General features: G+C 44.4%; 1 pseudogene across 1 annotated transcript; it reads right to left on the minus strand.

Moving 5' to 3' along the window:
• Positions 1–22: 22 nt before the first annotated feature.
• LOC143547189 (plastidial pyruvate kinase 1, chloroplastic-like) lies at positions 23–5,135 on the minus strand (annotated as a pseudogene). Its single transcript, XR_013137732.1, has 5 exons — positions 5,027–5,135; positions 4,747–4,937; positions 4,536–4,651; positions 571–1,037; positions 23–486 (listed from the first exon to the last, which is right to left on the minus strand). The product of XR_013137732.1 is annotated as a plastidial pyruvate kinase 1, chloroplastic-like (transcript).
• Positions 5,136–6,622: the final 1,487 nt, after the last annotated feature.

The raw sequence follows: 6,622 nt of genomic DNA on the forward strand, positions 1-6,622 counted from the left end.
ACCAAAAACTCGAAATCTGTAGAAGAAACAACACAAATAAAATTAACTAAACTCATGTCACATTCGTTTTACGTTAAATAGGGATGTTTTACCAAAAAGTCAAATGTAGAAGTGTAACAAGAACTTCAATCATCATCATTTATGGATTTGTAAAATCTCATGGAATAACTTTGACTTGGAGCGATTGGTAAACAGTCCGATTCGTACGAGTTGGAATAACATCTGAAACTATTAAGACCGTGTCCCCTTGTTTCAACATTCCTTTCGACTTTATAAGCTCGGTCGTTCTGTGAATATTAACATCCATGTCATCACATAGGTCAACCAAAACAGGCACCACTACCCACTGCAAATTCAAAGCCATTTGTGTGTTTTGTTCATCTGTAAATGCAAATATAGGCGGGTTTGGTCGGTTACGCGACAATAGTGACGCCATCTGTCCATGCCTTGTATACACAAGAATTGCATCCACTCCAAGATTATTTGCTGCATATATTATTATATAACAATTGTAATAAATATATATTACATTTCTTGAATTGTTTAAAATTTAGAGGATGAATTAATTACCCATTTGGGCAGCGCAATTGCAGGTTTGCTCAGCTATCTGATCAGGCAATGAGAAACCAAGCTCACGCTGAAGGACGGGTGGCTGTTGATTCTCCTCACGGCTCCATAGTTCCATTCGGGCACTAGCCGTTCTTAAAACCGAAAGAGCCTTGTCTCCATATGATCCAACCGCTGACTCCCCAGATAGCATCAACGCGTCAGCATACTGTCTAACCACCTCAGAAACATCTGCAACCTTTGCCACATCAAACACAACAATGTGTCATAAGTTCTTAGACAAGTGTCAATACAGATAAATTTGTACAAAATCCATTTATTAAAAAAATTGATTTTGAGGTTTCGGTTAAGTTAAGAAAGTAATACCAAGATCCCCTCTTGCAACCATTATTCCATCAGACGCCTCCACAATCTCTTCTAGTTTGTGTAGAGATTCCGAACTCTCAATCGTAGCCAAAACCTTAATGAATCTGCACATAAAAACATTCATGTTTTACATCTATTGGGAAACTGTAGGGGTATGGTACTAAACCCGGTTTTACGACCCTAAATTTATTATGTTTGACTTATTTTATTATATAGACTAATACAATGTTATTGGGCTGAGGGGGTTTTGTGGAGGTAACCCTAACTGGGCTAGGCCCATTAGGGTACCATGATGGTGGCCATGAGGCTCCCTATATAAGGAGGTCTCCACCTCCTTATTAGGGGTTGGTCATTCTCAATAAGAGCCACCACCATATTTTTGTGTCTGTGAACAAGAGATCCTGGAGATTTCTTAGCGGTCACCTCCACACCCCCAAAAAGTCATTGCAGATCCCAACCAGCCGGAGAAGAAGATCAAGACGTGGTTCGTTCATCTCGAAATCCGTGGAAACATCGTCATGGATCAGGTCAGATTCATCTCGTGCTTCGACATTGGCGCCATCCGTGGGACGGCAATGAACCACGCTTCGCTTCTCGTCTCGGCCCTCCGATCTGTTCATCAATATCTCGGGTCTACGGTTTCTTCTTTCAGATATGTTCTATGGAAATCCAAAAATCCGTAGATCTAAAAAATACTTCCAGATCTGGAAATACACAGGAAGAAATACCACCGAACTTTTGGGGAAAACCCTTAGATCTGTGTTTTTTCTAAGTGAAATATACCAAATCTAGTTATGATTTTTTCAGATCTGGGTTCGTTTGAGCAACAGTCACACTTCATATTCATAGATCTAGAAATCCTATTAGATCTGTTGATTTTACATAAAAACCTACTTGATGTGGATATTCAAAATCTCTAGATCGTGCGCGCCACCGCGGATCAAAATCGCTCCCTGTGGATCAACTTCGGATTCCGCATGCGCGCTCCCGGCGATCACTCTACGCCACAGCGGGTCGCATGCGCGCTCCCGGCGATCACTACACGCCACAGCGGGCCGCATGCGCGCTCCCGGCGATCACTCTACGCCACAGCGGGTCGCATGCGCGCGCTCCCGGCGATCACTCTACGCCACAGCGGGCCGCATGCGCGCCCCCGGCGATCACTCTACGCCACAGCGGGCCGCATGCGCGCCCCCGGCGATCACTCTACGCCACAGCGGGCCGCATGCGCGCCCCCGGCGATCACTCTACGCCACAGCGGGCCGCATGCGCGCGCCCGGCGATCACTCTACGCCACAGCGGGTCGCATGCGCGCCCCCGGCGATCACTCTACGCCACAGCGGGTCGCATGCGCGCTCCCGGCGATCACTCTAGGTCACAGCGGGTCGCATGCGCGCTCCTGGCGATCACTCAACGCCACAGCGGGTCGCATGCGCGCTCCCGGCGATCACTCTACGCCACAGCGGGTCGCATGCACGCTCCCGGCGATCACTCTACGCCACAGCTCACGCATATCACATGCTCATGAAGACAGCCAAAACCTATGCTCGTGGCGCATATCACATGCTCACGCATCACGCATGCTCACGCGTATCACGTATGCTCACGCATACCACATATGCTCACGCATCACGTATGCTCACGCATCACGTATGCTCACGCATATCACATGCTCACGCATCTCATATGCTCACGCATCACATATGTTATTGGGCTTCACGTACGCTCATGCATATTAGATGCTCACGCATCACGCATGCTCACGCGTATCACGTATGCTCACGCATCACGTATGCTCACGCATCACGTATGCTCACGCATATCACATGCTCACGCATCTCATATGCTCACGCATCACATATGTTATTGGGCTTCACATACGCTCATGCATATTAGATGCCCACGCATCATGCACGCTCACGCACCACATCTGCGCGTGAGAATAAAGGAGACATTGCGCAGGCCGCGCGTAAGCGACATAACAAATGAACAGTCTAATCCAAATCAGGATAAGAACAACCATGATTGTACTCATATGGCTACGCGCCATACTTAAAGGTTGGGAATCCTCATTATATCCCATATGGCTACGCGCCATACTTTAAGGTTGGGAATCCTCATAATATCTCATATGGCTACGCGCCATACTTAAAGGTTGGGAATCCTCATAATATCCCATATGGCTACGCGCCATACTTAAAGGTTGGGAATCCTCATAATATCCCATATGGCTACGCGCCATACTTAAAGGTTGGGAATCCTCATAATATCCCATATGGCTACGCGCCATACTTAAAGGTTGGGAATCCTCATAATATCCCATATGGCTACGCGCCAAACTTAAAGGTTGGGAATCCTCATAAACCCATAGGCCACGCGCCAAGCTTAAAGGTTGGGCACACCTCATAATTTGCCCGAGGATGGGAACCATGCAATACATCCACTTTTAGTTGACATGTTTTTTGCAGGTTCGGCTACGAGCCGCACAAACACCTATGACATCATTATTATTATCTGGCCATTTGTGCCTCCATTATTATTTTGAAAACAGGCCGGGATATTCATCCTGCGCGGAGGAGGCCCTTGTGGGCCAGTCATTATCATCATTTTATAGCTCGTAAGTCGCCTCGCGCGCAAGCTTTTATTATTCTTATAGCTCGTAAGACGCCTCGCGCGCAAGCTTTTATTATTCTGATAGCTCGTAAGACGCCACGCGCGCAGGCTTCATTATTCTCGTAGATCCGTAAGTCGCCTCGCGCGCAGGCTTCATTATTTTTACAGCTCGTAAGTCGCCTCACGCGCGCAAGCTTTTATTATTCATATAGCTCGTAAGACGCCTCGCGCGCAAGCTTTTATTATTCTTATAGCTCGTAAGACGCCTCGCGCGCAAGCTTTTATTATTCTTATAGCTCGTAAGAAGCCACGTGCGCAGGCTTCATTATTCTCATAGATCCATAAGTCGCCTCGCGCGCAGGCTTCATTATTTTTACAGCTCGTCACCATCATGAAGAAAACCTCTCAAAACTCAAAGACAATAAAGACAAGGCCAAAGAACAGGGAAAAAACATCCTCATAGCCTAACACACCTCATAAAGTCCAGCGCTCCACCTAGACGCTTGCGCGCCCTGGAGCAACGCTGGACTTGGGGGGGCTTGTAGGGGTATGGTACTAAACCCGGTTTTACGACCCTAAATTTATTATGTTTGGCTTATTTTATTATATGGACTAATACAATGTTATTGGGCTGAGGGGGTTTTGTGGAGGTAACCCTAACTGGGCTAGGCCCATTAGGGTACCATGATGGTGGCCATGAGGCTCCCTATATAAGGAGGTCTCCACCTCCTTATTAGGGGTTGGTCATTCTCAATAAGAGCCACCACCATATTTTTGTGTCTGTGAACAAGAGATCCTGGAGATTTCTTAGCGATCACCTCCACACCCCCAAAAAGTCATTGCAGATCCCAACCAGCCGGAGAAGAAGATCAAGACGTGGTTCGTTCATCTCGAAATCCGTGGAAACATCGTCATGGATCAGGTCAGATTCATCTCGTGCTTCGACAAAAACAACTGTTTATTAGTTGGTTCCTACTTTGTGCACTTACTTATTTTTGGTAGATAAGTAATTCTTTAAATGCTTCACACCATCCGCATCTTTAACGAATGACAAGGCAATAAAATCTACTCCTTCAGATATTCCAAACTCAATATCCGACCAATCCTGTTTATCATGATATCATATTTACGCTTTCAAAACACTAATAATATCATATTTACTAAATTAAAGCGAATAAAATGACAAAAACATATTCAAACCTTTGTTGACAACGTCGGTAGCTCATGATGTTTTTCAACAAGCTTTCCATCTCTCCAAAAGCTTAACTTTGCCCTTGGCAAAAGTAGACCCGAGTCAATACACTTGCAACGTAAGTCATTCCCGATTCGTTCAATCACTTCAAATGTTGCCATTCCTCCATCAACCACAAGCTCATCACCCTCTTTAATTCCTGAAACAAGAATATGTGGCATTAAGCCAATAATAATGATAATAATCCAATAATATTAAACTATTTACTAAAAAAACAACTTATTTCACCTTGAGCAAAACCCTCATAGCTTGCCTGAATTGTGAACGGTCGACAACCGTCAAATTTTTCAGTAGTGAAATACCATATTGATCCATCCTGTTATGCAACGAAAGTACGATTATAAGTAAACATTTACTAGTTTAATAATAATACACAAATTTAAAAAACAAGAATATTATCAATTATTAACTATCAATTATCACTAGGAACTGTTTAACCAAACCCGACAGTACTTGTATCCATGGAACCTGTACCCGACATGCTACCCAAACCAAAGCCTACTAGTTCGGTTCGGTTACTAGTCACGTGTTTCTGGGTTTTGGGTCAACCTGAAAAACCCCTTCCGTGTTTTATACCTAATACTAAGGGCTGTTCAAAAAGACTCCGGCTCGTGACTCGCTCGATAAAAGCTCAAATAAAACTAGCCGAGCCAAAATCAACCTAAGCTCAGCTCGGCTCGTTTAACTTCAAAATTGAGCACGAGCCTAGCTGAGCTGCCTCGTTTAATTTCGAGCTCAAGCTCAAAACCACACTGGCTCGACTCGGGCTCGTATACATCTATGTTCTCAATACTTGAACAAGTAGTTACTTTTTATGACACATGTTCAGCCGAGCCACATTCATCCCTCCCAGTGCCAGTTTCTCCAATTCGTCATAAGAACAACACGCGGGTCCCACCGTGCACACCAGTTTGGTCTTCCTGACTCCTGAGGCCCAAAAAGCCCTTTTGTGAGAGCTCTGTTCCCGTCACGATATCGAGACCCAACCGATCCTCTGTTTTGGAGTCCGTACTGACCTGCATTACGGCCCTGGTGGCCAAAGGTTTACGGGTTCTGACATTTGTTGGAGGTGATACGGAAACATTAAGGAATTTGTGAGAAGGAATATTAATATTAATATTAATGGAGTAAGGTTTGGTGATCGGGTAATGGGGCAAGAGGGCAGCCATTGAAGGTCGAGTGTGATTATGGTGACAAGAGTGAGAGGTTACGGATAGGTAATATAATATTATAGGTTACTCCGCCGGGAAAAACGGCAGGGTTTGTATTTAAAGGAACAAACGAATATTTTATTTAGGGTTTTATAACGTGGAAGAAGAATTATTATTATTAAGGTTGTATGACAGAAGCATGTTGTAAAAACCGTTAGTCGCTAGCAAGGCAGTGAGGAGAGCCTAGAGATTAATTGTGATTAATTTGATCGAACTTTAATGTATATTTTTTAGTTTTATATAATACGCACACATTTTTATATGTAATTTTCAGTTTTATTCATACAAAAACATAATTTGGCTTTAAATTGACGGAAATCTCAGTGGAAAACCATGGTTTTTGCTGGAATATCGCAAGAAAGCGCTTATTTTGGTCGGATCTTGCCAAAATTCACTGATTTTGGCCGGATTTGACTATCGACCGATTAATTGGCTGACTAGCCAAAATCAATTAGTGAAATGGAGACTAGCGATTAATCGGGGATTAATTGGTGTCCAGACGGGATTTTTGCTACACTGACCATAAGTGGTTAAGGAGCACACGGAGCGGCATCCGTGACATCATTGGAGAAGTGCAAATCTCGGGCGGCCCCATATGGTGTGTTCCTCGGAT

Source organism: Bidens hawaiensis, unplaced genomic scaffold (genome assembly GCF_021521415.1).
Source record: "Bidens hawaiensis isolate Kalapana, Puna unplaced genomic scaffold, B.hawaiensis_p1.1 tig00014658_1, whole genome shotgun sequence".
Taxonomy (NCBI): domain Eukaryota; kingdom Viridiplantae; phylum Streptophyta; class Magnoliopsida; order Asterales; family Asteraceae; genus Bidens; species Bidens hawaiensis.